The 26,881-nt window shown below is 47.1% G+C and overlaps 1 protein-coding gene across 11 annotated transcripts in view; it reads right to left on the reverse strand.

The window, feature by feature from the left end:
* Positions 1-26,881, reverse strand: part of LOC139265769 (muscleblind-like protein 3) — a 212,672-nt gene that overhangs the window by 59,564 nt on the left and 126,227 nt on the right. The window contains exon 1 of one of the 11 annotated variants that reach the window (XM_070883155.1): positions 8,213-8,346. The exons of the other annotated variants lie outside the window; for them this stretch is intronic. The gene's annotated coding sequence lies outside the window, so the exon portion shown is untranslated. Of the gene's footprint in view, positions 1-8,212; positions 8,347-26,881 lie in introns of those variants that run through there. 11 annotated transcript variants of the gene reach the window in all.

Consider the following 26,881-nt stretch of genomic DNA (forward strand, 5'->3'; position numbering starts at 1 on the left):
CGCAGCGACCATTTCAGAGCAACTTCGGAGAACAACTGGAAACAGCAGGGTTTGAATTCATAAACCCGTAAAGAATTGTAACAGAAACACATGGAATTAGGAAACTTAAGAAAATACACAAATTACCGCGAGCATTGTGTTATTTTAAGGGGCAAATGAAACAGTTTTAGAAACAAACCAGGTCAATAGTACCTTGAAAATTGGATCTATATGTATGGCATAAAATATTTATAAGCTGCCTGAATTGTCTTTGCAGCTGACAAAAACCCATGGATCAAGTCTCTTTTAAATTTTCTCATAGAAACAGGATTAAACCATTCAGCTCCTCAAGCCTGATCTGGCATTCAATTAGATCATGGCTCCATATCCCTTAAAACCCTTGCCTAACAAAAAGCATCACCTACTTCTGAAAGAGAGAATTTCATCTCAGCTGAGCAAAAACAGCCTTCTTTACAATTGGTAACGGATCATTTCCCAGCAGAGCAAGGAATCAGCCAGGTCCTGATTTGACTGAATCGGAGAAAGTACAGCAGGGACCAAGGTCATTCGGTCCATGCTTCAACTTCAACTGGAGCTGTCTGCATTCATCCCATTTCCCTGTCCAATCCCCATAACCTTTGCCAATAATTGCCAACTCCCTGTTTAGTCTCTGGCTCAACCCTACCTTGTTGTGAAGCATCATCATCATCATAGGCAGTCCCGCAAAATCGAGGAAGACTTGCTTCCACTCTAAAAGTGAGTTCTCAGGTGACTGAACAATCCAATGCGGGAATTACAGTCGCTGTCACAGGTGGTTGAGGGAAAGGGTGGGTGGGACTGGTTTGCCACACGCTCCTTCCGCTGCCTGCGCTTGTTTTCTGCATGCTCTCGGCGATGGATCTTGAGGTGCTCAGCACCCTCCCGGATGCACTTCCTCCACTTAGGTCTTTGGCCAGGGACTCCCAGGTGTCAGTGGAGGTGTTGCATTTTATCAAGGAGGCTTTGAGGGTGTCCTTGAAACGTTTCCTCTGCCCACCTTGGGCTCGCTTACCATGTAGGAGTTCCGAGTAAAGCGCTTGCTTTGGGAGTCTTGTGTCGGGCATGCGGACAATGTGGCCCGCCCAGTGGAGCTGGTCGCATGTGGTCAGTGTTTCGATGCTGGGGATGTAGGCCTGATCAAGGACGCTAACATTGGTGCATCTGTCCTCCCAGGGGATTTGCAGGATCTTGCGGAGACATCGTTGGTAATGCCACCAAGCTCTTGGTCTACAGGGCTGTAGTGATACCCACCCTCCTGTATGGCTCAGAGACATGGACCATATACAGTAGACACCTCAAATCGTTGGAGAAATACCACCAACGATGTCTCCGCAAGATCCTGCAAATCCCCTGTTGTGAAGCATTCCATGTTCGAATAACCCACTGCGTGAAAATATTTCTTCTAACTTGCCCCTTCGCTCTTCTGATACTCCTCAGTCTCTGTTCCCTTGTCACTCGTTCCTCAACCAGTGGAAGCGATCGTTCACTGCATACCGCCGCACACTCCGTGGTCCAGAACGCCTCCATGGGCTTTCTCCTTAACCTTCTGTGCTATAAGGTTCAGTGATTCCCTTGCTCTGTTTTGGCAGAGTGGAACCTTCTGCTCTGAAAGTCTGACAGAAATTGCATTTCTTTTTACGACATTTGCCGCCTTCTTCTTTGTTCTTGTTTTCCTGTATGGTCTATTCATGTCCATGTACAGAGAAATTCTTTAAAAATGGTGGAAATTCTTTACATTTCTTTAGCTTTGTTTTATTTGTATAGATTGTGCACAAATAAAAGGTCTTTTGAGTTAATATTTTTGAATTCTAAATTGGTTGCAGTTGTAAAGTGATAATTGGCGCACTAACCTAATCGGGCAAGAGGTTTATTCTGATTTATTGTGATTGTATTTTTTATTTGTTCATTGTTTACTTGTGAATGTTCTAAATAAAAATATTAACAAATCGCAGTATTTCACCTGCCCAATTCTCCCAGCAAGCTCTATGCTCACCTTGAGAACGTCAGGACTCAAAACCCTGGATGAAAATCCTATTTTTAAGAGATGTCCTTGCTTCAGTCATCCAAGTGTGTTTCATAACACATTATGGAGAATGGCACTTGTGATATAAAGATGTGCTGTGTTTTTGAATCTTTTCCAGCACTCAGAATATATAGTTATCTCATTTGTTTTACGCGCAGCAAAATGAGCAGCTTTCGACAATCAGACAATTTGCAGACCTATCAAAAGGGCAATTGTGCTTTCGATTGATCCCAGCAACCCAGTCAAAATACTTAAGGCCACCGACTCCAATTACATGCCATGTGGGTAGTAACAATGCAGCTGAAACAAACTCTGTATTCACATTTCTGGAGCCTGGCCCCAGAGGGCAACTGAGGGAAGGTGGGGGGCAAAGTGAAGTTTATTCCAGCTTTGTTGTGAGGTAATCTCCTGCTATTGTGATGTGTCTGTAGCAAGCTTAGACTGCCGGTTAAACTAGAAGAGGTCTGATGAAGGGAAAAGAAAGAGAGGCCATGTATTTATATCGGGCCTTTCTTCTCCTCAGGATGTCGCAGAGCGTTTAACAACTAATGAATTGCTTTTGAAGTGGAATCATGGTTGTGATGTCGGCAAACATGCAGCCAAATTGCGCAAAGCAAGCTCACACAAACAGCAATGAGATAATTACCAGATAATCTGTTTCTGTGAGTTTGGATGAGGGATAAATATTGGCCAGGATACCAGGGAGAACTCCCCTGCTCTTCTTCAAAATAGTGCCATACGAACTGTTACGTTTCCTACATTACAACAGTGAACTGTTACATTTCCTACATTACAACAATGAACTGTTACGTTTCCTACATTACAACAGTGAACTGTTACGTTTCCTACATTACAACACTACCACTACAGTGAGGTAATGCCCACTACAACTTCCAGCACGAGCCGTTCCAAGTATGCAACGATTGCGAGGTGGGCAACTGGGTGATGTCATCAAAACCCAGGTCGCCGTTTGGAGCGTGAGCAGGAACGTCAGCGGGGCCCAGGCACAGCGGAGGAGCGGGAAGGTTGGGGCGGATGAGCAGCGAGAGAGTGAGGCAGAAATGCGGCAGATGATCAGGACGGAAGAGCAGTGAGGGACCGTGGCTAAGATTCGGCAAGTGATCATGGCAGAGGTGCGGCAAATGTTTGATGCGGAGGTGCGGCGAGAGATCGTGGCGGAGGTGTGGCAAATGGGGGTACGGGGCCCAGAGGAGCCAAGGGCCCAAGGGCAGCACGGGCCTGCCCACACTGCGATATGTGTGCGTACTAGGTCCTTGCAGCAGAGCAGGTTAACCCTTGCCACTGGATAACATAGAAACATAGAAAATAGGTGCAGTAGTAGGCCATTCAGCCCCTCAAGCCTGCACCACCATTCAATAAGATCATGACTGATCATTCACCTCAGTACCCTATTCCTGCTTTCTCTCCATACCCCTTGATCCCTTTAGCCGTAAGGGCCATATCTAACTCCCTCTTGAATATATCCAACGAACTGGCATCAACAACTCTCTGCGGTAGGGAATTCCACAGATTAACAACTCTCTGAGTGAAGAAGTTTCTCCAAATCTCAGTCCTAAATGGTTCACCCCTTATCCTTAGATTATGTCTCCTGGTTCTGGACTTTCCCAACATCGGGAACATTCTTCCTGCATCTAACCTGTCCAGTCCCGTCAGAATTTTATATGTTTCTACGAGATCCCCTCTCATCCTTCTAAATTCCAATGAATACAGGCCCAATCGATCCAGTCTCTCCTCATATGTCAGTCCTGCCATCCCGGAAATCAGTCTGGTGAACCTTCGCTGCACTCCCTCAATAGCAAGAACGTCCTTCCTCAGATTCGGAGATGAAAACTGAACACAATATTCCATGTGAGGCCTCACTAAGGCCCTGTACAACTGCAGTAAGGCCTGACTGCTCCTATACTCAAATCCCCTTGCTATGAAGGCCAACATGCCATTTGCCTTCTTCACCGCCTGTTGTACCTGCATGCCAACCTTCAATGACTGATGTACCATGACACCCAGGTCTCGTTGCACCTCCCGTTTTCCTAATCTGCCGCCATTCAGATAATATTCCTCCTTCGTGTTTTTGCCACCAAAGTGGATAACCTCACATTTATCCTACATTATACTGCATCTGCCACGCAGGCCTAGCTCTGTCAAGCCCGTGTGGTGGCTGATGTGCAACGGTCACCACACATTAAAAAAATCCACGCACAGGCATCTTCCACCCCTAGAGTTCAGGACTGGAACATCGGGTCCTTCATTGAAACATCTGTGAACTCATCCCTTTTGGTGTGGAAGCACGTCATCCTCCTTCGAGGGACCACCTATGATGATGACACTCCAAAAGTACTTCATTGGCTGTAAAGCGCTTTGAGACATCTGGTGACAGAGACTGTAGGTCCCCATTTGACTCATCAGCCATCTGAGAACTCATCTTTAGTGTGGAAGCTAGTTATCCTCGACTCCGAGGGACTGCCTGAGAAGAGAAGAGGTCGTGAAAGGCGCTATATAAATCCAAGTCTTTCTTTACCTGAAAGGGCAGAAGGGGCTTCGGTTTAACACCTCATCTGAAAGAGAGCACCTCTAACAGTGCAGCACTCCCTCAGCACTGCACTGGAGTGTCAACCTAGATTTTGTGATCAAGTCTCTGGAATGGGTCTTGAACCCATGACCTTCTAACTCAGGTGAGAGTGCCCACTGAGCCATGGCTGACAGTCTATATAGTCATTGCTCTACTGTTAGAAACACGGCAGCCATTCTGTGCATCGCAAGGGCAGAGGAAACGTTACAAGGACACCTTCAAAGTCTCCCTGATAAAGTGCGACATCCCCACTGACACCTGAGAGTCCCTGGCCAAAGAGTCCCCGGCCAAAGAGTCCCCGTCCTAAGTGGAGGAAGTGCATCTGGGAGGGAGCTGAGCACCTCGAGTCTCATCGCCGAGAGCATGCAGAAATCCAGCGCAGGCAGCGGAAGGAGCGTGCGGCAAACCAGTCCCACCCATCCCTTCCCTCAACGACTATCTGTCCCGCCTGTGACAGAGATTGTGGTTCTCATATTGGAATGTTCAGCCACCTAAGGACTCATTCTAAGGGCCCAAGTTTCCACATGATTTGCGCCTGATTTTTAGGAGCAACTGGTTGAGAACGGACTATCTTAGAAATCGCAATTCTCCACATTTTTTTTTCTGCAGTTCTAGTCAGTTAGAACAGTTTCACTTTGGAACAGAAATTTTTTCTTCAAAAGGGGGCGTGTCCGGCCACTGACGCCTGATTTCAAAGTTTCCACAGTGAAAACGTACACCAAACTAACTTAGAATGGAGCAAGTGAAGATTTTTGTAGAACTGAAAAAACCTGTTCTACACATTAAAAAATCAGGCGCAGGTTACGAGGGGGGGGGGGGAGGGGGGGGAAGGGAAGTCATTAAATTCTACAATAAATCCTTAGTTATACTTATACAAATATTATACAAATAAATCCAACCTGAATAAAAATTTATAAGCAAAGAAAAGATTAAATAAACCATCTTCCTACCTGTGTGAAAGTGCTTCAGCCAGGGAGAAGGCTGCAGGAAGCCTCAAGTTGAGGCAGCCGTTCGTTCCCGACGGCAGGGGGGGGGGAGGAAGCCATTCCAGACGGCAGGGGGGGGAGGCCGTCGGGAAACGGCTGCCTCAACTTCTGAGGCTTCCTGCAGTCTTCTCACTGCTGCAAGAAGCCTCAGTGCTGATCATGGAAGGGCAATGTGCTTTTATTAAAAAATGTTCAAAAATTAAACAGCTACAAAGAACTACAAAAATGGCCGAGTGCCAATGTTTCCTTCACACTGCGCGTGCGCGAACGCTCCAACACGCACGCGCAGGGTTGCCGGCAGGAAAAAAACTAATTTAAATGGTACCCGCCCCCTCCCACTTACAAAATCGGCGTGAGTGGTAGGCTCCGCCCCCCTGGGCGCCGCGCCAAGCAGACATGGAGCTGCAGGGCACTCCAGAATCGCGCGGTTTTTTTCCAGCGTCATTTTCGGCACGAAAAACGGGCGCCCAGCTCGGAGGGGCGCCCGTTTTTTATCGTGTGGAAGCTTGGGCCCTAAGAGTGGAAGCAAGTCTTCCTCGATTCCGAGGGACTGCCTGTGATGATGAGCAAGGTCCCACAAACAGCGGTGAGATAAATGACCAGGTTATTTGTATTGGTGTTGTTGGTTGAGGGACAAACATTGGCCAGAACAACTCCCCCTGCTCTTTGTCAAATAGTGCTGTGGGATTCTTTTCAACTACCTATGTTTTTCAAGAGTGAGCTTGAATTTGATTTCCAATCCTCCAGGATTGTCCTGAGGTCTCCAGGAATTAGAGACTAATCTCCAAGACACTGAGAGCAACGCAGGCATTAAAAACATGATCTTTTTTCATTTTTTTTCAACAATTTATTCGTTATAAAAAAAATGAGATAGAAAAAAAGGCTGTTTGTCTGGGCTTGAGCTGTTGGTCAAGTGGTGAGACCTCCAGGAATACAACCAATTAGAGTTGGTGACCCCAGACTCACAGGAAAGCGTATGCCCACTGAGCCAAGGCTGGCACTGGAGCAATGGAAAAAGACTTGCATTTATATAACGTCTTCACGACTACCGGACTTCCCAAAGCGCTTTACATCTGATGAAGTACTTTTGGAGTGTTGTCACTGTTGTAATGTGGGAAACGCAGCAGCCAATTTGCGCACAGCAAGCTCCTATAAACAGCAATGTGATAATGACCAGATAATTTGTTTTTTTATTATGTTGATTGAGGGATAAATATTGGCCAGGAAACCAGGGATAACTCCCCTGATTTTCTTCAAAATAATGTTATAGGATCTTTTACGTCGACCTGAGAGAGCAGACAGAGCCTCGGTTTAATGTCTCATCCAAAAGAAGGCACCTCCGACAGTGCAGCACTCCCTCTGCACTGCACTGGGAGTGTCAGCCTGGATTTATGTGCTCAAGTTCCTGGAGTGAGACTTGAACCCACAACCTTCTGACTCCGAGGCGAAGGTGCTGTCTGGTACCACCTCCCCTTTCACTAGCTCCCTCATGAAAGGAGCAGGCCTTTGTCTGATTAATTGGACATTGATGCAGTCTATGTGGAGAGATATATCACTTCACAGCACAAAGAAATTACAGAAGGGGATATAATGGCAAAGGACAACAAATTAGCATATTCGGGCTGCAACCTCACAGGTAAAAAGGATTTTAAAGTTGCTTGTGTTAACCCATGACCGAGGGTTCAACCGGAGAGCTACGTCACCATTTTTGGAATGTCAACGGCCACAGAGATATGTAGTGGCTTGATAATCACTGGAAAGTGGGCAGCAGTCTGAGTGAAAAGGTGTGACAGTCAATGAGAAGCTGCATTTGTGATCGTGGCGGAGGTGAGGCGAATGTTTGGCGGAGGAGCGGCAAGAGATCGTGGCTGAGATGCGGTGAATGTTTATGGCTGAGGAGCGGTGAGAGATCGTGGTGGAGGCAACAGATGAAGGTACCGGGCCCAGAAGAGCCGAGGGCCCAGGGGCAGCACGGGCTGGCCCACACTGCAATATGTGTACGCACTAGGTCTGTGCAGCAGAGCAGGTCTCCATTCGTCTTGGGTAATCTTTGCCACTGGGTAAAGGCCTAGCTCTGTCAAGCCCATGTGGTGGCTGGTGTGCAATGGTCACCACACGTTAAAAAAATCCACGCACAGGCATCTTCCACCCCCTCAAGTGGAGTTCAGGACTAGAACATCGGGTCCTTCATTGAAACATCTGTGAACTCTTGTGGAAGCAAATCATCCTCGTTCGAGAGACCGCCTATGATAATGATGATGCCTGGGATACTTGAACAAAACAAGGAGGCAGGCAAATACATATATATTAATAAATGGCAGGAAATCTACCATAATCAGACACTTAAAGTGATAATACGCTGCATTTGTATGATATAAACTATTTGAGTGCCTTAGCAAACGAACAGTCTGATTTAAGTTCAGGGGCTCTTAAATAAGCTTCTCGCTTTTTTTTTTAAAACTGTGCTCAGTCCAACTAAATTTGGCTTGGGGGGTGGGGAGAGGGGATTATTTATACTTCTACAAATATTATACAAATAAATCCAACCTTAATAAACATTTATAAGCAAAGAAAAGATTAAATAAACCATCTTCCTACCTGTGTGAAAGTGCTTCAGGCACGGAGAATGCTGCAGTCAGCCTGAGGCACCCGTTCTTTCCCGCGGGGGGGGGAGGAGGCGCCTGTTCTTCCCGCGGGGGGGGGAGGAGGCGCCCGTTCTTCCCGCGGGGGGGGGAGGAGGCGCCTGTTCTTCCCGCGGGGGGGGGAGGAGGCGCCCGTTCTTTCCCGCAGGGGGGAGGAGGAGGCGCCCGTTCTTTCCCGCAGGGGGGGGGGAGGAGGCGCCCGTTCTTTCCCGCAGGGGGGGAGGAAGCGCCCGTTCTTTCCCGCAGGGGGGGGGAGGAAGCGCCCGTTCTTTCCCGCAGGGGGGGGGGAGGCGCCCGTTCTTTCCCGCAGGGGGGGAGGAGGAGGCGCCCGTTCTTTCCCGCGGGGGGGGGGGAGGCGCCCGTTCTTTCCCGCAGGGGGGGAGGAGGAGGCGCCCATTCTTTCCCGCAGGGGGGGGGAGGAAGCGCCCGTTCTTTCCCGCAGGGGGGGGGGAGGAGGAGGCGCCCGTTCTTTCCCGCAGGGGGGGAGAGGAAGCGCCCGTTCTTTCCCGCAGGGGGGGGGGAGGAGGCGCCCGTTCTTTCCCGCGGGGGGGGGAGGAGGCGCCCGTTCTTTCCCGCGGGGGGGAGAGGAAGCGCCCGTTCTTTCCCGCAGGGGGGGGGGAGGAGGCGCCCGTTCTTTCCCGCGGGGGGGGGAGGAGGCGCCCGTTCTTTCCCGCGGGGGGGGGAGGAGGCGCCCGTTCTTCCCGCGGGGGAGGAGGGAAGGCTGCAAGTGCTGATGTGCTGATGACAATTTGGTTTTATTAAAAAATTTTCAAAAATTAAACGGCTACAAAGAACTACAAAAATGGCCGAGTGCCAATGTTTCCTTCACACTGAGCATGCGCGAACGCTCCAACGCGCACACGCAACGTTGCCGGCAGGAGAAAAACTAATTTAAATAGTACCCGCCACCTCCCACTTACAAAATCAGCGCGAGTGTAGGCTCCGCCCCCTGGGCGCCACGCCAGGCAGACAAGGAGCTGCAGAACGCTCCAGAATCGCGAGGTTTTTATTAGGCGCGGTTTTAGGCGCGAAAAACGGGCACCCAGCTCGGAGGGGCGCCCGTTTTTTATCATGTGGAAACTTGGGCCCAATATGTCCCATTTTGGAGTTCAGCTTCAATGTGATGTTTACGAGCCAAAGGTGGGCAGAGGAAACGCTACAAGGACCGCCTCAAAGCCTCCCTGATAAAGGGCAACATCCCCACTGACACCTGGAAGTCCCTGGTCAAAGACCGCCCTAAGTGGAGGAAATGCATCCGGGACGGCGCTGAGCAGCTTAAGTCTTGTCGCCAAGAGCAGGCAGAAATCAAGCGCAGACAGCGGAACGAGCGTGCGGCAAACCAGTCCCACCCACCCCTTCCCTCAACGACTATCTGTCCCACCTGTGACAGAGACTGTGGTTCTCATATTGGACTGTTCAGCCACCTAAGGACTCATTTTTAAAGCGTGAAGAGAGGAAAGGGTTAATGTAGTCGGTGCAAACTCATTCAGCAGAACTGGAATTGTGTTGGTGCAGATGGCTTGTTTCAACTAAATAGATTAGGGAGCGGCAGGAGTCATACTCGCAGGCCCCAGCTATACTAAATGTCATGAGGCGGTCCTTTGCCCAGAGAGTGTTGGACCGGTGGAACAAGCTGCCGGCTTGTGCAGGGAATGCTGATTTGCTGAATTCCTCCAACCGAGAGCTGGACCCATTTCTGGCTGGGGCAGAGATTACCTCAGATAAGCTGATTTTTTTATGATGTTGGTTGAGGGATAAACACCGGGGATAACTCCACTGCTCTTCTTCAAAATAATGTCATGGGATCTTTTACGTCCACCTGAGAGAGCAGACAGAGTCCCGGTTTAACGTCTCATTTGAAAGACGGCACCTCTGACAGTGCAGCACTCCCTCAGCATTGCTCTGGAATGTCAGCCTGGATTTTTTGTGCCCAAGTCCCTGGAGTAGGATTTGAACCCACAACCTTCTGACTCAGATACTGAGAGTGCTATCCTCTGAGCCACAGCTGTAGATGGGACACATTTGAAAAAACGTGCAGTGGGTATTGCCACAGGTGGCCCTCTTGCACCTCCCAGCCACCAGTTACAGAGCCATCGTGCCAGGTGAGGGGCACATAAAGTCACGTACAGAAGCAAAATAGATTTCTTCCTGAAATTAACATTTTGAGATGCTGATGAGTAATTTGAGTCCTGACGTGGTGAGTGTAACAGGCTTGAGAGGAACAGGGGGCTTTGGACCCGTGGTTCCCACAGCTCTCCCACACTGGGGTCTGTTGTAGACTCATTGATCGAGATTGATCGCTGTGAAGATGGGTGAGCTGCCTTCTTGAACTCCATTATCATTGTATCATGTCACTCCCAGGATGGGAGGAGGCAAACTAGATGGGCATTGGTCTATTCATGAGTAGCAATTCCCATCTGCATGAATTGACCTAAGTCATGAAGGATTTTGCTTTTTTTTAAAAAAAGCTTCCTATGATTCTCAATACAACATTGTTACCGCATTAAGAAGTTTAAAACTACCGTCCGAGAATAACCTGCACCTGCTCAGTTTGTTCCCCTGGTGCCAAATAATTTGTCTGTAACTGCACAAAGTCCCTAATTTGGTTTACGATATTTATCTCCGCTTTTTTTTTAGCTCCGCCAGGGAATTGGAATGACAGTGTTGAAACATTTGAAGCCCACCCCAAAGGCCTACCAGAAGATATGGGTCGAAATAGCAGAGGTGGTCTCGTCAGCACCAACGAGGTGCATGAGGGCAACCAATGCCGCAAACGATGGAACGACCTTGTGAGATCCGCAAGAGTAAGTATTACATTGATTTACATGTACTTCTGTATTTATATAATTTGATTGATTACAGTCATGAGTGACTATCAGCAGATGTGAGGTCTTGCACGTTTACCAGGAATGTTTTACTCAAAGCCTGCGGTCACGGTGTACGTCTTTAGGTAAAGAATGATAATAATCATAATAATCATGATTACATCTGCCGGTTATGTGTTGTATCAGTCTCTGTGACAGTACCTAGCAATGATATCATGCAATGATCTCATGCCATGTCGTCCTGTCACCTTTTATCGAAGCTATCGACGATGAGGTCCGTGCAGAGGTGAACGGGCGGGGGGCCACCAGTCCCCAGCGATATCACTGAGATGGAGGAGCGAGTGCTCGCACTCGTGGGGAAGCAGCCCCGGACAGCCACGGACGCATTTGCAGACCCTGAAGTGATGCCACGTGAGTAAAGCTTACACCATTGCGTGATGTAAAGTCAATAGATGCCACACCCACTCATATCCGAACAATCATATATGATAGATGATTTTTTTTAATTCTCATAGAAATAATGCTGGCCTAATGAAAATCATTGCAATGCAAAACGTGTTGATGGTCATGAAATTGATGTCTGCGATGATTTTGAGAGCGGTGGTGCTTTTGTTGTACATATGCTGTGTGTAGTGCTGGACTCACCTTGTGACCCTAGCACCCTCTAATAACCTCATTTATGTTTTGCAGCTCAGCCAGCAGCGCGGCCCCAGGCAAGACCACAGAGGCCAGAAGGTGGGGGTGTGGGGCAGGAGTCGACGGATGATCCAACATCTGGTGCTGAGGAGCTCCGATTCTCGCCCGTCAATCCGCTGGATCTGTTCTCCTCGGATGAGAGCGCGGACTTCGAGGAACCTGCATCACCATGCTCCAGAAGCCATTCCACCCCAAGGCCATCTAGTGGTCCTCCGGTCATTCCCGTCTCCACTCTGGAGTTACCGGCCCCAAGTACCTCACCACAGGGCACCCCATTTGTTCCCAGAACGACGTCGACCACGCGGAGGCCTCATGGACATGGCAGGTCTGTTCCACGAGTGTGACATGACAGCGGAAAGATGGTACAGTTGTCCAGGAGGACTGCACACATTGGTGACCAGCTCATCGAAGCATTGGGGGGCATATCCCGACAGCTGGCCACCATGACTGAGTACATTCCATGCATGGCGGAGGCCCTGCTGCCACAGGCCTCCCAGTGGTCCCAGAGCACGGCACTCCACCCCTAGGTTCCGCAACACCACTGCGAACGACAGATGAGAGAAAGGACCAAGATCCTGCTTCTGCATCAGAGAATGTTGCCCCCTCGGCACCCCCCGACTTTGATGAGAGCTGTTTCAGTACTGTGGCAGGGGCGAAAACCAGATTGAAGGGATTAAAACATGGAGTTCCGGGGAAGGAGGGTACGTTCAAGGGCTTTGGAGAGGAAAGGGTGGTTTGCAAGGATGGAGGGGTCAAGGATTGTTTTTTTTTTGAGGAGGGTGTGATGACGACAGATTTGAGGGAGAGGGGAACAGTACCTGAGGAGAACCGTTAATGTCAGCTAACATGGGAGCCCGGAAGGGATGTAAGGGGCGGTTTGCAGGGGGTCAGCTTTCCCTTCTGACCTGATATGAGCGGTTCCGAATCGCTCCCACACCCTTGGTTCTAGACACTGGAATTATGAAGGGACTGTGACAGACTTGGACAGACAATCGGTTTCAAGGTAGGAAGCAGGTATGGCTTTATTGTGTTTAAAAAGAAGTAAAAGGCACACCTTTAATAACACACACACAGACCAATACACACGGAAGGGTACAACACATTGAATAAAATGTCAAATTACAGCCTGTGGGGAAAAGAATACAGCTTAAACTCTAAATGGGGTAAAGAGGAGAATGCAGATACATTTACACAAGTTATCCCAGCCTCCCCCCTCCCAATTCCCCTAACTAACTAAGCTATAGCTCTGAGGGTTCAGGGGCTATGCTCACCAATCCCTTTAGACAGTTGCCGGTGAATCACGGTTTCGGGGTTCGCTGTACTTGGCCTTCTCGGCGAGCCGCACCCCGGGCGGAGGAGAGGACTTTGGACTGCGTAGTCTTCCGTTGGGGTGCGTCCGTTGATGCAGTAAGTTGCGTTTCGGATGTATGGGATAAGTACCCACTTTCTTTGGTTTTAGTTAGTGCTTTTAGGTAATTTCTCACCCGTTGGTCGTTCAGAAGTAGATTGTAGAGTGGTTGTCAATTTGGTTGCTGACAACCTTCTGTTTCGTGGGCCTCGTGCTCGGTCAGTCCTGATCAGTTCTGGTAGTTTCTTTCACTATTCCATTTCTTCACTGCAGAGCAAGCAGGCTGCTTGTCTGTGTCTGTGTTCCAGTCTGTGCTCTGCTTCTCTCCTGTCTTCTGCTCGTTTCTGTGTTCTGCTCCTCTTTTCTTGTAAAACTGGGGGATAGATATATAGTTATCTCCCATCAAATCTCTTGGGCTCTGTTTAAACTGTCTGTCCATTGATTTTCAAATGTCTCCTTTGTCAGCAGTAACTTGATTAGGGTGTGAGAATGTGCTAGCACTGGGTTTGCATTGTTTTAGGATTGTCCAGTTTTTCTGACCATGATTTCCATTGTGTTAGATTGGGTAATTCGATTATCTCTTAGGGGGTGAATAGTTCCCCCAGACAGTCTGGGATCCATAATACACGCATTTGGCTCCACCTCCTGTATTTGGTAACTCTTTTTCGCAACCAAAATGTTGTAGAATCTTAAAATTGATATGCTCTTTCCCATAGATGTTTAGGGGATCTCAGGCTTCTGTAATTTAGGTCCATTTTGAATTCCCTTTCTTATGAGTCCAAACACTGGGGGGGGGGGGGGGGGTCTCCATATCGACTCTGGATCAGTTCGTAAGGACTGCAGGATAGCTAATGTAACACCACTTTTTTTTTTAAAAAGGAGGGAGAGAGAAAACGGGGAATTTTCAACCGGTTAGCCTGACATCAGTAGTGGGGAAAATGTTGGAATCAATCATTAAGGATGAAATAGCAGCGCATTTGGAAAGCAGTGACAGGATCGGTCCAAGTCAACATGGATTTATGAAAGGGAAATCATGCTTGACAAAACTTCTGGAATTTTTGGAGGATGTAACTAGTAGAGTGGACAAGGGAGAACCAGTGGATGTGGTGTATTTGGACTTTCAAAAGGCTTTTGACAAGGTCCCACACAAGAGATTGGTGTGTGCAAAATTAAAGCACATGATATTGGGGGTAATGTACTGACGTGGATAGAGAACTGGTTGGCAGACAGGAAGCAGAGAGTCGGGATAAACGGGTCCTTTTCAGAATGGCAGGCAGTGACTAGTGGGGTGCCGCAGGGCTCAGTGCTGGGACCCCAGCTATTTACAATATACATTAATGATTTAGATGAACGAATTGAGTGTAATATCTCCAAGTTTGCGGATGACACTAAACTGGGTGGCGGTGTGAGCTGTGAGGAGGATGCTAAGAAGCTGCAGGGTGACTTGGACAGGTTTAGGTGAGTGGGCAAATGCATGGCAGATGCAGTATAATGTGTATAAATGTGAGGTTAAAACATGAAGGCAGAATATTATCTGAATGGTGGCAGATTAGGAAAAGGGGAGGTGCAATGAGACCTGGGTGTCATGGTACTTCAGTCATTGAAAGTTGGCATACAGGAACAGCAGACAGTGAAGAAGGCAAATGGTATGTTGGCCTTCATAGCTAGCGGTTGAGAGTTTCGGAGCAAGGAGGTCTTACTGCAGTTGTCCAGGGCCTTGGTGAGGCCTCATCTGGAATATTGTGTTCAGTTTTGGTCTTCTAATCTGAGGAAGGACATTCTTGCTATTGAGGGAGTGCAGCGAAGGTTCACCAGACTGATTCCCAGGATGGCTGGACTGACATATGAGGAAAGACTGGATCGACTGGGCCTTTATTCACTGGAGTTTAGAAGAATGAGAGGGGATCTCATAGAAACATAAACTTCTGACGGGATCGGACAGGTTAGATGCAGGAAAAATGTTCCTGATGTTGGGGAATACAGTCTTAAGGATAAGGGGTAAGCCATTTAGGACTGAGATGAGGAGAAACTTCTTCACTCAGAGTTGTTAACCTGTGGAATTCCCTACCGCAGAGTTGTTGATGCCAGTTCGTTGGATATATTCAAGAGGGAGTTAGATGCCGCTAAAGGAATCAAGGGGTATGGAGAGAAGCAGGAAAGGGGTACTGAGGTGAATGATCAGCCATGATCTTATTGAATGGTGGTGCAGGCTCGAAGGGCCGAATGGCCTACTCCTGCACCTATTTTCTATGTTCTATGTTTCTATCCCGTTATCTTCCGCAGGCTTCGTCTGCCCCTTTAAACTCATTTTAAAAGCCCAAAAAGGGATTTTTCTCCTCTGTACGGAAAAAGTATCTGGAATCTTTGCGAGATATTGGTAAATTCTACAGGGAAGTTGGGTGATCAGCAGTTTGGTGGGAATAGGAGCAGGAGGTGGGTCTTATGGACAGGATGAGCTCGGAGTGGACATGAGTGGAGATGGGAGAGAGTTTGGAGAAGATGAGAGTTCAGGACTAGGGCAAGGAATGAATCTCAGAGGAAGTTTGACCCGGTATGCTGGGGGAAGGAAGGGAAGCAGCAGAGGCGGCTGATCGGATGGTCTCAGTCTTAGAGACAAAGAAGTCCATAGGCTCCTCACACTTGTTGTTGGAGGCGAGAGAGGAGACAGGGGAGAGGGGTTTAAGCAGATGGTTTTCAGTAGAGAAATGAAGCCAGGGGTTATCCTTGCATTCCAGAATGAACCAGGATTGGTGAGCTGATTAAACCTGTGTTTAATATACTCTTGATATTTGTGCTCTTTCCATTTTGATTTTATATCCTCTCTCCTGCATTTTGTTACACAGATATCAACTTCTTTTGGAAAATAATTATGTAATCATGTAATCATAGAATCATAGAAATTTACAGCACGGAAGGAAGCCATTTCGGCCCATCGTGTCCACACCGGCCGACCAAGAGCTATCCAGCCTAATCCCACTTTCCAGCTCTCGGTCCGTAGCCCTGTAGGTTATGGCACTCCAGTTGCACATCCAAATATTTTTTTTAAATGTGGTGAGGGTTTCTGCCTCTACCACCCTTTCAGGCAGTGAGTTCCAGACCCCCACCACCCTCTGGGTGAAGAAATTTCCCCTCAAATCCCCTCTAAACCTTCCCCCAATTACTTTAAATCTATGCCCCCTGATTGTTGACCCCTCTGCCAAGGAAAACAGGTCCTTCCTATCCACTCTATCCAGGCCACTCATAATTTTATACACCTCAATCAGGTCTCCCCTCAGCCTCCTCTGTTCCAAAGAAAACAGACCCAGCCTATGCAATCTTTTCTCACAGCCAAAATTCTCCAGTCCAGGCAACATTCTTGTAAATCTCCTCTGCACCCTTTCCAGTGCAGTCACATCTTTCCTGTAATGTGGTGACCAGAACTGCACACAGTACTCCAGCTGCAGCCCAAGCAGTGTTATCAGAGGTCGTTTCGATGTATCTGCAGCATTTCATCTTAAATCAACGTACATGAAATAGTTTATTGAGCATTCTGTGAGTGTATGCACATTGCACTTTGTTAAACAAGGGACCGCAAAAGGGAGCGACACAGATCAGATCCACCGTGACCCCTGAACCCTGCTAACCTGGAGCATGAGTTAATTGGGGCAAAATAGAGAATACTGGTGCAGGGGAAGTGTGGAGATGAGAACTTGGATTTATATAACGCCTTTCACCACCTCGGGCTGTCCCAAAGTGCTTTACAGCCAAGTAAGTACTTTTGAAGTGTAGTCACTGTTGTAATGTAGGAAACGCGGCAGCCAATTTACATACAGCAAGCTCCCACAATCAACAATGTGATAAATGACCAGGTAATCTGTTTTAATGATGTTGGTTGACTTATGAATATTAGGCAGGACATTGGGGATAACTTCCTTGCTCTTGATCTAAATAATGCCATAGCATTTTTATGTCCACCTGAGAGGGCAGCTTTGGTTTAATGCCTCATCTAAAAGACGGCACCTTAGACAGTGCAGCACTCCCTCAGCACTGCACTGGGGTGTCAGCCTGAAGTCTCTGGAGCCCTACGCTCAAACCTACAACCTTCTGACTCTTTTTTAGTGAAAATAGGGGCAGAGTCTAAATTATTGAAGACGGAGAGTCAAGAACAATGGCAGTGTAAAATGGGGCGGGAAGTTTAAATGATCCATAAACCATCATAAATGTTTAAGAAAACATACACTGATATAATACTTTTCCTTTACCTCAATGTATTAATCAATAATGAGAATCTTAGGTTACAATGATATAATAAGCTGTACAAATTCTCAGTTTAGAATCAAAGCCTAATAGAAACAGTCCTATTAATAATTAATGTGCATGGAACAATGGGAAGCAGCCGAACACACTGCTATAACATTTCCTTATGTATTCAAACCAAAAACATTGAAATGCCTAAATACATATACCCAGCTGCTAGCAACGGCATCCCAGTGAGTTTATACACAGAGATGTTCGCAGAAGTGTTGATTTGCTAAAATTGCTTATTTCAAACCACTGGATAATGTCTTCTTTGTTCAGCAAAAAGATGATTTTGAATCAATAGGTGTGGCAAAAACTGGGCAGCAGCAAAGGTGTGTGTGCAGCTACTGCAAGGCACCATGTGGAGCTATTGCAGGGCACCATGTGGAGTCATTGAAGGGCATCATGTGGAGTCATCGAAGGGCATCATGTGGAGTCATCGAAGGGCACCATGTGGAGCTATCGAAGGGCACCATGTGGAGCTATCGAAGGGCACCATGTGGAGCTATCGAAGGGCACCATGTGGAGCTATCGAAGGGCACCATGTGGAGCTATCGAAGGGCACCATGTGGAGCTATCGAAGGGCACCATGTGGAGCTATCGAAGGGCACCATGTGGAGCTATCGAAGGGCACCATGTGGAGCTATCGAAGGGCACCATGTGGAGCTATCGAAGGGCACCATGTGGAGCTATCGAAGGGCACCATGTGGAGCTATCGAAGGGCACCATGTGGAGCTATCGAAGGGCACCATGTGGAGCTATCGAAGGGCACCATGTGGAGCTATCGAAGGGCACCATGTGGAGCTATCGAAGGGCACCATGTGGAGCTATCGAAGGGCACCATGTGGAGTTTTGAAGGGCACCATGTGAAGCTATTGAAGGGCACCATGTGGAGCTATTGCAGGGCACCATGTGGAACTATTGAAGGGCACCATGTGGAACTATTGAAGGGCACCATGTGGAACTATTGAAGGGCACCATGTGGAACTATTGCAGGGCACCATGTGGAACTATTGAAGGGCACCATGTGGAACTATTGAAGGGCACCGTGTGGAACTATTGCAGGGCACCGTGTGGAACTACTGAAGGGCACCGTGTGGAGCTATTGCAGGGCACCATGTGGAACTATTGAAGGGCACCATGTGGAACTATTGAAGGGCACCATGTGGAACTATTGAAGGGCACCATGTGGAACTATTGAAGGGCACCATGTGGAACTATTGAAGGGCACCATGTGGAGCTATTGCAGGGCACCATGTGGAACTATTGCAGGGCACCATGTGGAACTATTGCAGGGCACCATGTGGAACTATTGCAGGGCACCATGTGGAACTATTGCAGGGCACCATGTGGAGTTATCGAAGGGCACCATGTGGAGTTATTGAAGGGCACCATGTGGAGTTATTGAAGGGCACCATGTGGAGCTATTGAAAGGCACCATGTGGAGCTACTGAAAGGCACCATGTGGAGCTATTGCAGGGCACCATGTGGAGCTATTGAAGGGCACCATGTGGAGCTATTTAAGGGCACCATGTGGAGCTATTGAAGGGCACCATGTGGAGCTATTGAAGGGCACCATGTGGAGCTATTGAAGACAATGGCCTGGATTTTCGGCTTTGCTAATTTCGGGGCGGTAAAGTTTGCGCCCGGGAACAGTTTGTGCCTCAGTCAGCAAAATTGTGCAGTTGGGCCCTGAGTGTGGGGCAGAGCACTAAGGGAGGCGTTACACACCAGCTAAATCCCCAGCTAAACAGCCGGCCTTGGTGCGCCCTGAGAGAGGGCCTGGGGAGGGAAAAAAACTGAAAGAAACCCAGCAAAACATTCCCAGTACAGAGCCCACGCCACCACAACATAAATCGCAAAAATAAAAAGAATAACCAATCACATCTACCTGAGGTAGACATTACTTCCCTCACTGCGGTCGGTATGGGTTGGACCGCCCACTTTCACAGGCTGTCCCAGCAGGGGGCACTGCGGGGCCTACGGGTCAGGCGGGACTCAAAAAGCGAGCAGGTGTCACCACCAGGGACGTTGCACACCGGCTCAACTCTTCCGGGCAGCACTGACCGCCCGCCCAGAAGAGCTCACCGCCGCCCGCCATTGCCGCCCCTCGGGGGCGCTAACAAGGACGGCAGAAGGCGGAAAATCCAACCCAATATCTGGAATATCAACACAATTAGTTGGAATGGCGTAAGAGGTGAGAATGTGGCACTCCCCACCACATGGAGTAGTTGAGGCGAATACCATAGGTGGATTTAAGGCGACACTGGATAAGCACGTGAGGGAGAAAGGAATAGAAGGATATGTTGATAGGTTTAGCTGAAGTTAGTTGAGTGGGCGGAGGCTCGTGTGGCCCAGGCGAATGGCCCGTTTCTGTGCTACAAATTCTAAGCAATGCTATGAATATTAAAGACGCCATTTGCAATGCTAAAGACAAATATCTGAAATATTAAAGGCATTAAAATTCGAAATATTACAGGCAGCAGCCTGGAAATTTTATTGCACAGTGTTGGTTATTCAGGAGATAAATAGGCACTGCAGAGCCCAATATGATGTCCAGAGCCCCCACTTGAAACTAGGGCCAAATGCTGTCTTTCAGATGAGACGTTAAACTGAAGCCCCGCCTGCCCTCTCAGATGTACACAAGAGATCCCATGGTGCTATTCGAAGAGCAGGGCCATTCTCCCCGGTGCCCGGCCCAATATTTATCCCTCAGCGAACATCACTAAAACAGATTCTCTGGTCGTTGTCTCATTGCTGTTTGTGGGACCTTGCTGTGCACACCTTGGCTGCCGGGTTTCCGACATTACAAAGGGAAAATACTTCCTGACTATGACCTCCCATTCCTGGGATCATTCCCGTGAATCACAAGCCCTTAGCAGCATCTTGTGAGATGCCACAGGCTTCTTTTATTCATTTGATACAGTCTAAAGGTCTCCAGTTACTGTGTTTACATAAACTCAGTATGTTGACAGTACTTCTGTTTTTCAGATGAGACGTTAAACCGAGGCTCCATCTGCCCTCTCAGATGGACGAAAAGATCCCATGCCACTATTTTGCAAAAGAGCAGGGTAGTTCTCCCTGGTGTATACGATGTCAGCCATAGCTCAGTGGACAGCACTCTCACCTCTGAATCAGAAGGTTGTGGGTTCACGTCCCACACCAGAGATTAAGCACATTATCTAGGCTGACACTTCAGTGCAGTGCTGAGGGAGTGCTGCACTGTCAGAGGAGCTGTCTTTCGGATGAGACATTAAACCAAAGCTACGTCTGCTCTCTCAGGTGGATGTAAAAGATCCCATGCCACTATTTCAAAGAGCAGGGGAGTTATCCCCAGTGTCCTGGCCAATAGTTATCCCTCAATCAACAAGAACAACTTGTATTTATTATAGCACCTTTAACACAGTAAAACGTCCCAAGGCACTTCACAGGAGCGTTACAAGACAAAAATGTGACACCGAGCCACATATGAAGAAATTACTGCAGATGACCAAAAGCTTGGTCAAAGAGGTAAGTTTTGAGGGGCGTCTTAAAGGAAGAAGGAGGGGTGTAGAGGTTTAGGCAGGGAGTTCCAGAGCAACATCATTAAAAACAGATTATCTGGACATTATCACATTGCTGTTTGTGGGAGCTTGCTGTGCGCAAATTGACTGCCGCGTTTCCCACATTACAACAGTGACTGCACTCCATAAAGTACTTGATTGGCTGTCCTGAGGTTGTGAATAGCACTATAGAAATGCAAATTCTTTCTTTTTCTTTTGGGTTGGAACATTGGAGCTACGATTTTCGCTGTGCTGCTACATTGGTCGCTAGGAAGGGTACCTGTGGGGAATTTCACAACACTCTCCCGCTATTTTAAACCAGAGATTTCTATAAAAAATGTAAATAGTACTAGGATTTATTTTTCAATTTCTTTTTTGAGTGAATTTCTACTCTCAGCCAAAGCTCAAAATGGAAGAAAACCCAGAGGGAGACAAAAATCATAAGATTGCACACTAGAATGAGACTATCGGTGTCTTCATTTACCCACAGGCATTTACTTTTACCGCCAGCGGCCTGTATAATTAGATCAGTGTGGCACAACCCATTGCAAAGGAGGATTTTTGTTTGGCGAAAACATTCAATCAACTTCTTGCAAATTGTTGCTCAAAGCAGTGTTTGGTACGGCCACAATGCTAAGTGGGGAAATAGACCGAATCACAGAACTCATGCCCGAAAACACGGTGCAAAATCCCAGAGAGTAAGGACAGAATGTGACTTGGGGATCCCAAGGCTCAGGGTCTAATTATAAAGGAACAGCATTGGGGGATGCAGTGCAGAAACACCAGTAAAAACCCTTCAATCCCATGTCATAAGAATGGAATTTGATTTATTCAGTCAATGTAAATCAGTGCCAAGATAGGCCGTTGGGAAATTCCCTTGAAAGATCAGAATCCCCAGTATTTTGGCACTCGTAACACATTGTTTATAATTTAACAAAACAAAAGTCCCTTTTGCTCAGTGCGTAGCTTGCTTGCCTCTGAGTCAGAAGGTTGTGGTTCAAGTCCCACTCCAGGGACTTGAGCACAAAATCTAGGCTGACACTCCAGTGCAGTGCTGAGGGAGTGCTGCACTGTCGGAGGTGCAGTCTTTTGGATGAGACGTTAAACGGAGGCCCTGTCTGCTCTCTCGGGTAGATGTAACAAATCCCAAACACTATTTTGAAGAAGAGCAGGGGAGATCTCCCGGTGTTCTGGCCAATATTTATCCCATAACCAACATCATGAAAACAGATTATCTGGTCATTATCACACTGCTGTTTGTGGGAGCTTGCTGAATGCAAATATGCCGACGCAATTCCCTACATTATAACAGCGACTGCACTTCAAAACTACTTAATTGGCTGTGAAGCACTTTCGGATGTCCTGCAGGTGTGAAAGGTGCTATAGAAAGGCAAGTTCTTTCTTTCTTTTATTTGCTTGGTATCAGCCAGACGTTCTCATTTCCATCCATGCCAATGTGGTCAAGGGTGTGTGATCCACAATTACTACTGCTCTGTAAATAGCCAAATGGTGTCTGATGCTACAGGCGAACTGCATTAATACAGTGACAGCTTGTTCCTGAGACAGCCTTCTCCTTTGGATAACTGGCAGTAGCAGTAGTTAGTCCTAAAGTAAAGGGACCTCTTTCAGAACTGAGAGGAGTTTCACTTATAATCTCCTTGGTATAATATTTAAAAACCCTCTGTGTGGAAAAAAAAGTTCCTGTATATGCCCCCTTCATTCTTCTAATGATTATTTCAACTCTATCCATCCATGTGACGATTTCCCAAACAATTAACGTGGATTAGTTGGCATTTGATACAAAGTAAATTGAGCACACCAACTACCTTGCTTTGGTGTAACCTCCATTCAAATTATATCACCTAAGGTAACTGCTAAAATGTTAAATTATTCGTTCTGGGATGTGGGCATCACTAGCAAGGCCAGCATTTATTGCCCATCCTTAACTGCCCTTGAGAAGGTGATAGTGAGCCGCCTTCTTGAACTGCTGCAGTCCATATGGTGAAGGTGCTCCCACAGTGCTGTTAGGGAGGGAGTTCCAGGACTTTGACCTAGTGACGATGAAGTAACACGATATATTACTAAGTCAGGATGCTGTGTAACTTGGAGGGGAACTTGGAGGTGATGGTGTTCCCATGCCCCTGCTGCCTTTGTCCTTCTCGGTCGCGGGTTTAGGGGTCGCTGCCGAAGAAACCTTGGCGAGTTGCTGCAGTGCATCTTGTAGATGGTACACACTGCAGCCAGGGGGCGCCGGTGGTGGAGGGAGTGAATGTTTAAGGTAGTGAATGTTTTAGGTAGTGAATGGGTTGCCAATCAAGAGAGCTGCTTTGTCCTGGATGGTGTCGAGCTCCTTGAGTGTTGTTGGAGCTGCACTCATTACACTCCTGACTTGTGCTTTGCAGGTGGTGGAAAGGCTTTGGGGAGTCAGGAGGTGAAACACTCACCGCAGTATACCCAGCCTCTGACCTGCTCTTGTTGTCACAGTATTTATGTGGCTGGTCCAGTTAAGTTTCTGGTCAATGGTGACCCTCAGGATGTTGATGATGGGTGATTCGGTGATGGTAATGACATTGGATGTCAAGGGGAGGTGGTTAGACTCTCACTTGTTTGAGATTGTCATTGCCTGGCACTGGTGTGGTGCAAATATTACTTGCCACTTATCAGCACAAACCTGAAGGTCATCCAGGTCTTGCTGCATGCGGGCAAGGACTGTTTCATTATCTGAGGAGTTGCGAATGGAACTGAACACTGTGCAGTCATCAGCGAACATCCCTGTAATATGTAGCTCCACCAAGTGGACTACTGCTCCACCTAGTGGACTACTGTGGTAATGCAGCCATTGATGTTTAAAATAATAAAAAGGAATGCAGTCACCTTGAGTGTGTGTGCTTTAGTGATGTTGTAAGGAATGTATACATTGGCGATGGAGGATCGGATTCCTGGAAACCCTAGTGGAAATTTTTGTTGGTGGATGATTCCAGCCAAACAACAGAGAGACTAGAGAGGTCCTTTGTTTTCAGAACAGTTAAGAATTTACGGTAAATTATAAGCACACTTGGCGAGTTGCCAGACTCCAGATGGTGCCTATGGGAATAATAGGGCACTTGGGTGCATTTCAACACGACCGAGAGACTTTAGAGCATATGTGGAGCGGCTAGAAATGTTTTTCACCAGGAATAGTATCATTGAAGTCACCGATGATGAAAACAGTAATCGGGTGTTTTAGAAAGAAATTGGACTATTTTCCTGACTGAAGCAGGCCCCGAGGTGTATGAAACCCTGAAAAATGTGCTTGTTCCCGTCAAGCCAAAGGACACATCACTTACGGAGATTCTAAGCAAGTTAGAACAGCACTACAGTCCTGAGCCCCTGGAAATTGCTGAAAGTTATCGTTTTGGAACATGAGGTCAATTCATTGATGACAGTATCAGTGAGTACATTGTAGCATTAAAGAAGCTTTCTATTCACTTGTCATTTCAGAAAATTTCAGGAACGAGCATTGCGTGACCGCTTTGTTTTGTGGGATGAAAAATTAAGCGATCAGAAAAAAGTTGTCAATTCCTGACTTGACTTTTGATTTAGCTATGTCGATGGATGTGGCTGACCAATTTCAAGCCATTTCGAGTCGTCAGACCACATACATTGAAGTTCGTGCTATCGGTGCCTGGGACAACACATTGCTCAAAGTTGTCCATATGTGAAGGCAGAATGTTTCTTCTGCAGGAAAACTGGCATCTTGCGAAGGTATGCCGACTGAAGAGTAAACCAACTTTCAAGGTTATAAGTAGAAATCGCCAGAGAATACATAGCATGGAAGAAAAGCAACAGGATGAAGAGATACACGTCATCAGGAGCACGAGGGTATCTAACAGCAATTTGAAAGGTATCATCATCCAAGTAGACGTTGCAGGAACCACGATACCGATGGAAAGCGACACTGGTGTATCTGTGAGTTTAGTACCGGAATCGCTATATCGCGACAAATTGCGTGATTTCCCATTGGAGAAATCCAAGGTAGAGCTACGAGGCTACCAAGGAGAGCAAATTCCTGTGGTAGGTCATATCATCGTACCGGTGAAATACAGTATCAATTTCAGAGTTTGCCTCTCTTAGTGGTGGCAGGAGACAAGCCTGCCTTACTAGGGAGAAATTGGTTGGGATCACTGAAGTTGGATTGGTATGAGATTTTTCATGTTGAAACGAGATTTGCATCGAAGGATGATTCTTCAAGAAGTATCCAAAGGTGTTCTGCTAAACAGGCAGCATCCGATCCAAGTCTTCAAGGCGAGTGTTAGGGTACAGAAGGACACTAGACCAGTTTACTGAAAGCCACGTCTTATACCATATGCACTCAAGGAGAGAGTTGAGCAAGAACTCAAAAGACTAGAGACTGAGAACATTATCTTTAAGATAGATCTAAGTAATTGGGCTATACCCATTGTTGTTGTACCTAAGTCAGATGGTAAGGTAAGGTTGTGTGGTGATTATAAAGTAATCGTAAACCAGGCTCTAGAGGGTAATCTCCCCAAAAATTGCCAAATGTAGAAGATTTGCTCACAACACTGACAGGTGGTCAGATCTTCTCAAAAGTTGGATCTCACAAATGCCTATTTACAACTTGAACTAGATGAGATGAGGAGTCCAAGTCATGCTTGACAATAAATATTCATCTAGGCCTATATCAATTTAATAGGCTACCATTTGGAGTGAATTCAGCCGCTGCCATATTCCAAGGGGTGATGAACCAGATTTTGCAAGGTATTGAAGGGGGAGTATGTTATTTAAATGATATATTAATTTCAGCACCAAACAGGCAAATCCATAATAACATATCGAATTAAGTGCTCAAATGGCCAGATAAGCACAGAGTATGAGTGGCTGCTCACAAGTGTGAGTTACTTCAAAACTCTGTGGAGTACTTAGGGCACAGACTAGACAAAAATGGTTTACATCCAACCAAGGGAAAGCTGGTGCAATCAGAAATGCACCCACTCCCAAGAATGTCACTGAACTTCGATCATTTTTGAGTCTTTTGAACTATTATGGGAAGTTCCTACCAAATTTGGCTAGTGTTACATCCACTGAATGAGCTGTTGCAAAAACAAGTCCATTGGATGTGGTCAGAAGAATGTGACGCAACATTCAAAGAGGGTAAAAGCAACTTGGTAGAGAGCAGCATGTTAGTTCACTATGACATATGTCAGGAGATCAAGCTAGCATGTGATCTCTCATGTACTACATAGTGGGGAGGAGAGATCAATTGCTTTTGCTTCACACACTCTCAGTGCCAGTGAGAGTAATTATGCGCAAATCGAAAAGGAAGCTTTGGCATTAGTTTTCGGGGTCAAGACGTTCCACAAATACTTGTATGATCGTAAGTTTACCATCTTTACAGACCATAAGCCCCTGACAGCAATCCTCCATCCAAAGTCCCCAGTTCCAACATTAGCTGCAGCCCGAATGCAGAGATGGGCTTTGATTTTTGGGGAGTGGGCAGGGAAGTGGACCTGAGTCCATGATCAGGTCAGCCATGATCGTATTGAATGGCGGAGCTGGCTCGAGGGGCCATATGGCCTACTCCTGCTCCTATTTCTTACGTTCTTATGTTCTTATGGTTTTGTCAGCATATACATATGACATTGAGTACAGATGATCAGCTGATCACAATAATGCTGATGCAATGTCTAGGTTGTCTTTCCTATCAAAAGTTATACCCAATAGGGAAGAAGTGTTCTACTTTTCATACATTGATGAACTGCCAGTCACAGCTGAAGAGATTGGTAGAGCAACCAAACGTGACCCAGTTATGTCAAAGCTGTATGATTACATTGCAAATGGCTGGCCAAACCAGGTATCAGAGAAAGATATTCACCCATTCTTCATTCGTAGGAATGAATTATCAGTCGATAAAGATTGTATCATGTGGGTGCAAGAGA

Source organism: Pristiophorus japonicus, chromosome 6, assembly GCF_044704955.1.
Source record: "Pristiophorus japonicus isolate sPriJap1 chromosome 6, sPriJap1.hap1, whole genome shotgun sequence".
Lineage (NCBI taxonomy): Eukaryota > Metazoa > Chordata > Chondrichthyes > Pristiophoridae > Pristiophorus > Pristiophorus japonicus.